Here is a 13732-nt window from a genome sequence, read left to right on the forward strand (position 1 = left end):
CTAATAGTCACATAAAAAAGTATATGACACTCATATAATGATTCATGATACTTTCTCATGGTGGGTCATTCAGTATACATTCTCCAATGCATACCCATGTGTCAACTTGATATCTCCATATTCATGACTTGTGAGATCAAGTCATCGAGTTGACCTACATGCTAGTCTTATTACATTAACATTATCCTTGAATGTTAATACTTGACTAGGAATGATTAAGAGTAGTGTTCTCTATATCATCTCACTATCGATTCAACCAATCGATTGATATAGGTAAGAATCTTCTACTCAAGGACGCTATTATACTTAGTTTATTTGGCACCAATACAAGTAAGCATAATAACCAAAACCCAAATGCCTTTATATATAAGAAATATGATACAATGAGTCCATACAACAATCATCAAATGATTGGCTCTAGGGCTCTAACTAACAGTGTCAACCTGATATCTCATATCCATGACTTGTGAGATTAAGTCATCCGTTGATCTACATGCTTGTTTTAATGCATTAATATTGTCCTTGTATATTAATGCTTGACTAGGAATAGTTTAGAGTAGCGTTCTCTACAATATTTCACTATCATTTCAACCAATTGATATATTGTAGATTAGAACCTTCTACTTTAGGACATTAGTATACTTATTCATTCGACACTGAATTGAAGTAAATATAATAACCATAACCTTTGCCTTCTAATGAAATAACGAAATATGATACAAAATATCCTGAGTCAATTAACTCTTGATTGCCTCTTAGGGCTTACACTAACAATCTCCTTTTGTCGCTAGTGTCAATTACTGAAATATTTAATATCCATTGACCTAGTGTGACCTTCATGCTTCCTCGGTGCCAAAGCCTTAGTCAAAGGACCCGTAATGTTAGCATTGTTTGGTTCTCTACATATTCTCATATCTCATATATCTATGATCCCTAGAATGTGATGGAATCGTTGTAGTATCCAATACTCAAGACCACCATTTAAGTAAAATACATGCCCTAACTGTGATCTAGAATCGCCCTTGTCAATTTGGAAGCTTGCACCACTGTAACACTTTACAGCAACAACTGTAACCCTTTACAGCAAGCTCTTCAGTGTCTCCAAAGATCAAGAAATAATCTTGAGTTCTTTTCAAGTACTTAAGAATATTCTTAAATGTTGTCTAGTGACCTTCACCTAGATTCGATTGGTATCTTCTCGTCATGCTTAACGCATACGAGGCATCTGGACGAGTACAAAACACGGCGTACATGATAGACCCTATAGTAGATACATAAGGAATCTGGTCCATGCGGTCCCTTTCTTTTTTAGAAGAAGGGCATTGTGTCTTCGAAAGACTCACACCATGTGACATCGGCATAAATCCCTTCTTGGAATTCTGCATGGCAAAATGTTTAAGCACCTTGTCAATATATATGTACTCTGGCTTATAACAAGCCATCTCCTGGATCTATCTCTATAGATCTTGATGCTTAAAATATAGGCTACTTTACCTAAGTCTTTCATTGAAAAATAATTCCCAAGCCAAGTCTTCACTGACTGAAGAGTGGGGATATCATTTCCAATGAGTAGTATGTCATCTACATACAATATGAGAAAAATGACTGTGCTTCCACTAACCTTCTTGTAGACACAAGGTCCATCTTCATTCTTAATGAAACCAAACGTTTTGATTGCATCATCGAATCGAAGATTCCAACTTCTAGAAGCTTGCTTTAATCCATAAATGGATCTTTGCAACTTATAAACCTTTCCAGCATACTTTGGATCTATAAAACCCTCAAGTTGTGTCATGTACACATCATCGAGTAGATTTCCATTAAGAAATACGGTTTTAATATCCATCTTCCAGATCTCATAATCATAGTAAGCTGCAATAGCATGTAAAATCTGAATGGACTTAAGCATCGCAACTGGTGAAAAAGTTTCATCATAGTCTATACCATGAATTTGCTTGAAACCTTTAGCTACCAATCTACCTTTATAGGTATGCATATGTCCATCCATGTCAGTCTTCACTTTGAAGACCCACTTACACCCAATGGGTTTGATCCCTTCAGGTGGATCAACCAAAGTTCATACTTGGTTAGTGTATATGGATTCCATTTCGGATCTCATGGCCTCTAGCCATTTCTCAGAATCTAGACACTGTACAACTTCTTGATAAGATGTAGGCTCATCGAGACCAATAACCTAGTTATCACCGTGGTCAGACAAGATAAATGAATATCTCTCAGGTTGACGATGAGTCCTATCAGATATGCGTAAAGCATGTGCTACTTGAATAGATTGTTGTTCCACAACTTCTTGTGGTGTAACAAAATCCTGATCCACAACATCTTGTGGTACCTATTCAATTTCCATTAAGGCGTCGGTGTTAGTTTATGTATCTTGAATTTCTTCAAGATCGACTTCACTCCCACTAGTTTCTCTAGAAATAAATTCCCTTTCTAGAAAGACACCAGTTCTGGCAACAAACACATTGCCTTGTGTGGGATTATAGAAGTAATATCCCTTTGTTTCCTTGGGATATCCAACAAAATAGCACTTGTCTGATTTGGGTCATAGTTTATCTGAGACTTGTCGTTTAACGTAAGTCTCACAACCCCAAATCTTCATAAAAGATATTTTGGGACTCTTCCCTGTCTATATCGTATATGGTGTATTTATGACGACCTTTGATAAAACTCAGTTAAGTGTGAAAGCGACCGTCTCTAGAGCATGCCCTCAAAAAGAAGTAGAAAGATTCGTATGACTCATCATCGATCGTACCATATCTAATAAAGTATAGTTTCTCCTTTCTGATACACCATTCCATTGTGGTGTTCCAGGTGGAGTGAGTTGAGATATGATCCCACACCCAATGAGATAATTATGAAACTCTTGGCTAAGGCATTCCCCACCTCGATCTGATCGAAGCATCTTAATACTCTTACCAAGTTAATTTTGTACTTCATTCTTGAATTCTTTGAACTTTTCAAAGGATTATGACTTGTGTCTCATCATATACACATAGTCGTATCTACTAAAATCATTAGTGAAGGTAATGAAGCAATAATAGCCTCCTCTAGCTGTTATTCTGAAAGTGCCACATACACTAGTATGTATGAGTCCTAACAGATCATTAGCCCTTTCGCCGTGTCCACTAAATGGAGTCTCTATCATTTTGCCTTGAAGACAAGATTCACATGCCTCATATGATTCAAAATCAAATGAGTCTAAAAGTCCATCCTTATGGAGTTGGGATATACGACTCTCATTTATGTGACCCAAGCGACAATGCTAGAGATATGTTTGGTTCAAATCATTAGATTTGAACTGTTTGGTATTATGTTATAGATTGGGTTTTCAAAGTCTAGAACATAGTGGTCATTCATAAGAGGTGTACTACAATAGAACATATCATTGAAATAAACGGAACAACATTTGTCCTTTATTACAAATGAAAAACCTTTCTTGCCCAAATAAGAAATAGAAATAATGTTTTTTGTCAAAGCGGGCACATAACAACACTCTTCTAGTTCTAAAACAAGCTCAGTGGCCAAAGATAAGGAATATGTTCCTACAGCGACAACAGCAACTTTTGCACCATTGCCTACTCGTAGGTCCATTTCACCCTTTGCCAACACTCTACTATTTCTCAACCCCTGCACATTAGTACAAATGTGAGATGCACATCCGGTATCTAATACTTATAAAGAAGAAATACATAGATTGACTTCTATAACATATATACCTGAGGCAGAAGTCTCACTTCTCTTCCTTTTTAGTTCCTCTAGGTATACCTTGCAGTTCCTCTTCCAGTGTCTGGTCTCACTACAGTGGAAGCAGGTTCCTTCCTTAGCAACCCTACCTTTGGGTTTCAGTGCATGAGTCTTGCCCTTGCCTTTGGCTTGGGTCTTACCCTTACCTTTAGACTTCCACTTGCCTTTGCCTTTAGACACCATCAAAATGGTACTAGGTTTTGCCTTCTTAAGGTTGAGTTCAGCAGTTCTCAACATGCTCAACATCTCAGGCAGTGGTTTGTCAATTTCATTCATGTTGTAGTTCATGACAAATTGACTATAGCTATCGGGTAATGACTGCAAGATAAGATCAGTGGTCAATTCTTGGCCTAGTGAAAATCCTAATCGCTATAGGTTTTCTACATACCCAATTATTTTGAGTACATATGGCCCTACGGGACGTCCTTCTTGCATTCTGCATTGAAATAGCACTTTAGAGATCTCAAATCTCTCATGCCTTACTTGTCCTTGATATAGTTGTCTAAGGTGTTCAACCATATCATAAGCATCCATGTTCTCATGTTGCTTCTGAAGCTCAGAGTTCATGGTGGTGAGCATAAGACATGACACATCTAATGCATCATCTTGATGCTTTTTGTAAGCATCCCTATCAGCTCTAGTAGCAGTAGTGGGGGGTGCTTCAAGAATAGGATGCTCTAGGACGTATAGTTTCCGTTCTTGCTTAAGAAATATTCTCAAGTTTTTATACTAGTCCAGGAAGTTAGCTCCATTGAGCTTGTCCTTATCAAGGACAGATCATAGAGAGAGAGAGTGTTCAACGTATTTGATGACATGGTAATCTACAACAACATAATGCAAAACTTAGTATCATATATCGATCATTTAATTAGGCCTTTGTTAAATAATTCTCCCATAGAATTGTAAAGCTTGGTAGGAGCGAGTCATGGTTGTGGTTTTACCCACACTACTAGCTTCAAATCCAATCGCAATGACATTCATGTGGGACAAGATCCATATTATACCTCATCTTGAGTTATCTTTGGCTAATCGCCCAAGACCCGTATAATGTAGGTAGGCATCATATACCAATTGCATCAAATGCAACTCTTGTATAGCTAGATGAACAATACTATTTGTTCATTTGTCTATCTTATGAAATTCATATTATAGCTTATCTTGAGTTAGATTTGGCTAATCGCCCAAGATTAGTACAATTTGAATTTCATCTTATGGGATATGCCTCTAAGCTCTCAATCTAAATGAGATAATTTAGTTAAGTCGCACTCAAGTTTAATAGTCGGACATCACAATTGTCCTGTCGCACTCTAGCAAGATAAATTGAGTCACTTTATTTTGGCAAAATCTGACTACAATTGATCGAGTTAGAAGTGAGTACTAAACTTTGGTAGGCATATATTAAATAGATCTAATTATATTTAAACTAGGCATATATCGAATACAATCAAAGTACACATCACATATATAAACTATAATCTTCTCAAGCCAATGAGAAGAGCGATAAGTCAACCTAGGTCAAAGCAGCTTCTCCAAGCGCTTCCTTGGTCGTCGTGTGTTGTTGTCCTTCCTTCCTTTTCGCCCATCGTCTAGTAGACTAACTCCTTTATAATTTATACATTACAAAATCTAAAGAAACTCGAGTTACATTCGGGTGTAGTCTAAAATTACAACAAAAATAAAAGGATGAAGGCATAACACGCGGGCCGTATTATGAATTACAACATCACACACAATCATATAGGGGTTCAAGGGTCATAACCATGCACCATGTCATATATATATATATATATATATATATATATATATATATATATATATATTCACAATATCCTTATGACATAAATCTGCTATGATGTGAATATCAAATTATGAGCCGCAATGCCACGGCGATCCTGCTAGCCGATTAGTGGGCGGGGTTAAGGGGAAGTGCCCCTTGCGGGGGTTAGGGGGCAGCGCCCCCGAAGCCAAAAATATTTTGCATACTCATTTATGAGTTGCTGCCATACCCGAGACCCTACTATCCTCAAAAACCGATTATGTTTCATTCTGAACAAAACACCTTCGGCCGAGACCTTGCTGGTCACATACCAACTATGTTTTGTTCTTAACAAAATACTAATTTTTTGGCTGGAACTCATAATTTACAGATCTTAGTAAACCTATCATGCATTTCTATATCACATATAAAAATTCTAACAACTTAGTATATCCCTTCGTAAGTGGCTCTGATACCACTGTAGGGATCTAGCGCGCTAAACACGCTTAAGCGTAAGGGAAAATTAACTAGATCCTCTCTAGAAGATGCATGCGAAGGAGAAAATAATCATATACTAATTTTTACATGAGAGGTATACCTTTGTTGCATGCCCTTCGCAATCCCGACATTAACCTTTTCTTTGGATGCATATCTCAACGCGATCAAGTGTTCGCGCCTCTACGGTATCCACATGAACACATCATTCATTCGTCACACGAACGAAGCCTTTGGAGAAGAACCACCTTCATGGTGCTAGCCACTCATAGAGGTTCGGCCAAGAGCAAAAATCACCCAAGGAGGAAGAAGAGGGAAGATTAAGAGCCACACTTTTCATCTCTTTCTTATCTAATGAAAAATTCATTCCAAAATCTATTTATATTTATCCCATGAATACCAAGGATTTTTGTCTCTTTGTATTCCTTTTAATGGGTTGGATTATTGTATTGGATTAACCATTAATCCAATAACTCAATAAGTCTAACCCATTAATCCAATGTGTCTAATTCGGATTGGACTCAATCCAATGAGTGGATTCATTTGAGTCTAACTTAATGAGTAACCCAAAAAGCCTAATCATCTCATAATTGGCTCTTAGGGCTAATTACTAACAGAAGCACTAGCTAATCAAACTTGTGTTTTGATATTGATACAAGTTCAAAGTTAAGTTGTGTTGTGATATAACGAGTTGAATTAAGTGTGCAGGAAAGTTCTAAGTGATCTTAGGCAAAGTGAAAGTCTTAGTTGAGACTAGGAAAAATGTGGAAAAGTCCTAGCTACGGTTAGGCAATGAAGTTCTAGTTCGTGGGATTGGACAAATACTTGGCAAGTCGAGGATGTCGGGCAAAATCCTAGGATCGAAGACACTAAGTGAAAGGTCGAGGACACTTAGTGAAAGTCTCGAGGTCTCAAATGCTGAGCAAAAGTCCAACGATCTAAAGGACCTGTCTGGAAAAAGGTAATCTCTTCTAAAAGGAGTAGATGAGGAGTATTCCCGAAAAGGAAACAGTAGGCATCAAAGTTGCTCCGAAGATTGTCGAAAACTTCATTACATTTCATGTTATTGCTTGTCTTTATAACTCTGTGGTGCAGGTGGTTGAAAGCAAAAGTTGGCTGGGAAACAGGGCTCCAGGCGCCCGAACATCCAAGTGCCTCGAGTTGCTCCAGGCGCCCAGACGCTGGGCACTCGAAGTTGCTCCAAGCGCCCGTGTAAGCTGCGATGAGGGAGCACCCCGGGCGGGTGCTTGGCCAGGCACCCGGGCGGTCCGGGCACCTGGAGTTGCTCCAGGTACCCCGGACAAGAAAAATCTCATCATCACGTCGAGTTGAAGCACAATGACTCACTGACCCACGTTAGCGGTCCAGGTAGATGTGTAATCGAGTTGAGTCGAGCCGAGCCGAACTCTTGAATGTTTGAGTTTGACTCATTTATAATCAAGCCGAGCTCGAGCTTTATTTAACGAATATATTTATGGCTGACGAGCTTATTCGAGATTTTATCGAGTCTAAACGAGCTTAATAAATATAAATTATAAATTTATATATTCATTAAATTTAAATTATATATTTAGAGAAAATTATAATATTCTTATTAAAATTTATAAATTTATTCTAATAAATAAATTGATATATTTGTCTATATTTTCCATAAGTAGAATGTAAAATCTATAAATTCAATATCAAAACTATTATTTTTTCATTTAAAAGTTGATTTATGAGCTTAACAAACATGTTCACGAGCTAATGAGCCGAGTATTATGAAGCTTGAGCTTGGTTTGTTTATATTAAGGAGCCTCATTAAACAAACGCAAACGAGATTTTATCGAATTGAGCTTCGAATAGCTCATGAGCGGTTTGGTTCATTTACACCCCTAGGTCCAGGCGTCCGGAGGGGGTTCGGGCGCTCGGACATGAATAAACTTCTAGGATGAAGTTTCGATGAGAGTTCGCCACATTAGCACACTCCAGGCGCCCGGGAGGAGATCTAGGCTCTCGAATGGGGCTATGAAAGGAGGGTTCGACCAGTAGATTCAACACATTAATTCAAACAACTTATGCTCCTACACGCTACTCTAAAAAGGCCTCTACGATGCTAGAAAGCTACTCCGATGATAACTACGCTGAAGATCTCTTCCTCCACATTGTCGGTATTTCTTTTATTATTCAAATTACTTGTACTCAAATTGTACAAATTGTAATAGATTTTGTAACTTTTCGATTGATCAGTGATTGTCCAATGAAAGCACTCTCATGTGTACGCCTTGGAGTAAGAGTTGCCATAGGTTCAAAACCAAGTAAATGACTTGTGCTCTTGTGTGTTCTTCTTTCTCCTTTGTTCTTTCCGCTACACGTTTACACTATCGATTTCCAAAAAAAGTGAAAACCCATGAGCATTATTCAGCCCCCCTCTATCGCAACGATCCTACATTTTCTCTCAGTCGTGCATCCGTTCGGCTGAACTACTCGTGATAGCACTCAAGTGCATTCTTAGTTTACCACGAACAACCAGTGCTTAGTTGTGTGTGGTTTTGTCGTTGTATAATGGAAAATAGATGATCAAAGAGAACTTCAAAGCACAATCGGAGGTGTGGTTAATCTATTTCAAGGAAACTACATTAAGCGCAAGCCTCGGCATTTTCCTCGACGAACTCCTTTCTTGATTCGGCTGCATACTGCATCGACTCTGTGACTCGGATCACCGAAAGCTTGGCAGAACCAGCTCCCACTGGCAGCCTGAGATTATCCACTCAGATCATCACAACAAATAAGTTAGAATTGATTTTGTATAATTTCAATTCAGTATTTTTTTTTAAATCTCCAGCAAAATGTCTAACACTACGGTGTAATGGTTAGACTAACCAAGTATCTAAGATTCGAAATCCTACTATAGTACATTACAGGGATTTTTCTTTAGTGGGACGATAAAATTAAGAATGTTGGCCACTTAGATGAGTCTATGAGAAAACTTCTTAATTTCCCTTGAGTATTAGTAAAAAAAAATTATAGGATATCATATTGGTTACTTTTGGAATTAGTCTATTCAAAAAAATTTCCATATCTCGATTAGAAAGAAAATGGAGCCCTTAAGGGCAAACCAGTCAAACTTAGGGCTTATTAACTTGGGTCTAAGTTTCAAGTTGGTCAGGTTTGGATCTTATGTCCATGTATCACATATGCAGATCTTATGTCCAAGACCTTTTCCTATAAGTATTCAAGAAGTCGAACGTTGGGTATAATAATAATAATCTTACTATCTTATTAAAAATCTCCCCCCTTTATTAACTAAATTTGGTGAAGCCTAAAATGAATTTACGTTAATATCCATTTTTCTATTCACACTAAAAATAATTCCAAGGTTTTTTAGTAATTCCATAAGCGAAACAATCAGTAATATTTTATTTTATATAAATAAAATATATTTCTATTCACACTAAAAATAATTCCAAGGTTTTTTAGTAATTCCATAAGCGAAACAATCTAATATTTTGTTTTATATAAATAAAATATAGTTCTTTTTAGTCCCACATCTTAGAATTGACAACACTATGATCAAAGAAGCTTCTATAAATATTTTAGGCCAACGATGTTAAAAAATATATTTTTCTTAGTTTTTTTACTAAGATATAAGTATAATCTTACTATCTTATTAAAAATCTCCCCCCTTTATTAACTAACTTTGGTGAAGCCTAAAATGAATTTACGTTAATATCCTTTTTTCTATTCACACTAAAAATAATTCCAAGGTTTTTTAGTAATTCCATAAGCGAAACAATCAGTAATATTTTATTTTATATAAATAAAATATATTTCTATTCACACTAAAAATAATTCCAAGGTTTTTTAGTAATTCCATAAGCGAAACAATCTAATATTTTGTTTTATATAAATAAAATATAGTTCTTTTTAGTCCCACATCTTAGAATTGACAACACTATGATCAAAGAAGCATCTATAAATATTTTAGGCCAACGATGTTAAAAAATATACTTTTCTTAGTTTTTTTACTAAGATATAAGTATAATATTAAATTAAATTATTTTTTTGCATAGGGAAGCCCGTTACAGTAGTTTGTTGCCGGGATTCTCTAGCGTCAGCCTTGCACTATTGCATGAGTCTGACGAATTTTACCAAATAATTAATTCTTGGTTCTGAACATAAGGGTAATATTCGAAAATCCAAACAATTCGGATTTTCAAAGACCCAAATAATTTAGATTTTCAAGAGACAGGTACTTTACCCTAATGACTCTACTTTAGTATTTTAATCTTAAAATGCGTTAATTAATATAATTTCATTATAAAGGTGGTTTCAATGTATTTTGGTTCTTCACGCCCTCCAACACGTCTGACCCGGTCTAATGACGAAAGACGTCGTCAGCTACGCACATCACGTCAAAGAGAAAGAAGAGAGACAATGACACAAGAACAACGACAAGCATATCTTTCCCAGCGTCGAGCAAATTATCGTGGGCAAAACCGTGACATTGCCCATCAAACATTTGCAAATTTGAATTTGCCTATAAATACACCTGGTAAGATATGTGCTAATATTAATCACATAACCTATACTTACAAAACATACTACGGTGCCTGATGAAGATGGTAAGTTCTTCTTTCATTGTTTTATGTTAGGGATTATAATTTTAGATCAAATATACATTGGTTTTTTATGATTATATATATATATATATATACTCCCTGATTCCTATATATATATATACTCCCTGATTCCTTTGCTATTGAAATATAATTATTTTATTTTAACTTTTGTTGTAATGCTAGGCACCTATCCAGTTGATTTAGAACCAATACCTAATGCCAATTCATCTTCAAACCTTCAACATGATAGTCCAAGAACAAATCAACAACTGATGAATGGTTGTGTCACACAGGACTTGCAAAATATATGTTCCTTACGTCCATGGTGATACCACAACTTGGCTAGGAGTTTTAATATAAACCATCTTTATGCACGATGGCAATTGCCACATCCGACGATTTGCCCACACTGTCAAGCCCTATTGCTCAGTGGTGAAACATCACAATTGTGTTGTAGACATGGACGCGTACAATTGGAACCAATACCTGCCCCAGTTGAGCTTCAGTCATTGTTCGCTATGGAAAATGAAGAAGGGAGACACTTTAGACAATATGTAGGGCATATAATCATGTGTTTGCTTTCACATCTATGGGTGTTCATATAGATGAAACTTTGGCATCCGGTGCAAATGGAATTTACACATTTCGCACTCAAGGCAATATATATCATTCTATTGGGAGTCTACTACCATCAGCTACTAATAGGCCGAGATACATGCAAATGTGGACTGTAGATACAGATAATGAAGTAAACAACAGACTTCTTGAAAATCAAGGACTACGACGAGAATTGCTTATAAAGATACAACATATTCTTGACCAGTACAATCCATTTGTTCACATATTTAGGCAAATTGGATGACGCAAAGATATACCTATTGCAAACTTATAATTAAGCAACAACCATCTAACCAACGTCAATATAGCCTTCCAACAGCATCTCAAGTTGCAGCTGTTATTGTCGACAACGAAGGTATGGATAATTTGAGTGGTAGGGATATTATTGTTGAAAGTGTCGCTGGAAGTCTTATTAATATTCAAGATGTTGCCGGCTATTATGATCCATTACAATATCCTCTTCTTCTAGCATATGGTACATATGGATGGGATATAAACACTCGAAATATTGATGAAACACGGTTGACATGCTTGCACTACTATGCCCACATGTTACAGGTAAATTTATGTTTTAATAATAACTAATACATAGTAGAATTCTAATCTCTTACTGATAGCAATATATTCTAAATGAACTTTATATTAGATACGGATAAATTCTGCGTCAATATTGCTCCGAGGAGGCCGCTTACTACAACAATACGTGGTTGACAATTACGTAAAGATTGAAAGCCAAAGACTCAGATGGATACGTACAAATCAAAATAATATTCGATCCAAACTATATCAAGGACTACAAGATTGCTTACATGGCGGACAGAATAATGCAGGTTTATTTGTTTGACTGTGACACACTTTTTCACATTATACTTCCTTTTATTTATTTCATGCAACTAATTGAGCTACCAACCAAATAATTCAGGAAATGTTGGTCGTAGAATAGTACTTCCCTCAACCTTCATCGGAAGCCCACGTGATATGTATCAGAGATATCAAGATGCCATGACTTTGGTCCAGACATATGGAAAACCAGATTTAATGCTTACGATGACATGTAATCCAAATTGGATTGAGATAAAAGAACAACTATTATCTGGCCAATCACCTCAAGATCGTCCAGATTTGATAACAAGAGTATTTAAAGCAAAATTTGAGGAATTTAAAAAAGATATTCTGGATAGAGGGGTACTAGGAAAGGTTATTTCATACTCATATGTGATCGAGTACCAAAAGAGGGGATTACCTCATGTTCATATGTTGATCATATTCGCAACCCCTGACAAGTTACATACTCCAGATGACTTTGATTCAGTTGTTCGTGCTGAAATACCATCACCAAGAGACGAAGTGCAACTTTACGAAGCAGTTATTCATCACATGATACATGGACCATGTGGATCACTTAATACTAAAAGTCCATGTATGCGAGATGGTATTTGCAAAAAGAAATTCCCAAAACCCTTTCAACCATACAAAACTCAGGGAAATGACTCATATCCATTATATCGAAGACGTGAAGGAGCACCTATATCAATTAACCACGACAGCCAAATCATGGTTGACAATGGTTGGGTTGTTCCATATAATCCGTGGCTTCTAATCAAATACGATTGCCATATAAATGTTGAAGTGTGTGGAGGAATAAATTGTGTCAAATATATATACAAATATATTCATAAAGGACCAGATAGAGTGGCATTAGAATTACGAAACCGACAGGGATGTGATGAAATACAACAATATGTGGATGGGAGGTGGATTTGTCCGCCAGAGGCATTATGGCGAATATTTGCGTTTGAATTTAGCCGGATGTATCCTTCTGTAATTAGATTACAATTACATTTGCCAAATCAACAAACAATTACTTTTACCTCAAGTCGACAGATAAGTGATGTACTTCAAGATGATGATATATCAAAAACTATGCTTACAGAATTTTTCAAGGTAAATAATGGCTCTATCTTGATTGGAAAATATTTATATCGGGAATTTCCACAATATTACAGATGGATACAAAGTCAAAAGATATGGGTCCCACGGGTTGGCTAAAATAAAGTCGTTGGGAGGATATATGTTGTTTCACCGTATGAAGGTGAAAGATTCTATCTACGTATCCTTCTGAATCATGTAAGAGGACCTAAGTCTTTTGAAGATCTAATGAGGGTGAATGAGATCCTATATACAACATTTAAAGAAGCAGCTGAAAATCGAGGCCTCCTTCAACATGACAATTATATTCATCATTGTCTACAAGAAGCATGCTCTATGAAAATGCCATCTGCATTAAGACGGTTATTTGTATCAATATTGGTTTTCTGTCAACCTACAAGAGTTTGACAACTGTCAACAATTTGGGGATAAATTTCACCCCCAAATGTCAGATGATTTTGGTAGATCGGCTTCATCGAATAATGTTTTCATCATAAATAGATTATTGCTTGAGCTACGGAGATTATTACATTAGTATAAAAAAAAAGCTCGATGATTTTGATTTGCC

Source organism: Zingiber officinale, chromosome 2A (assembly GCF_018446385.1).
Source record: "Zingiber officinale cultivar Zhangliang chromosome 2A, Zo_v1.1, whole genome shotgun sequence".
Lineage (NCBI taxonomy): Eukaryota > Viridiplantae > Streptophyta > Magnoliopsida > Zingiberales > Zingiberaceae > Zingiber > Zingiber officinale.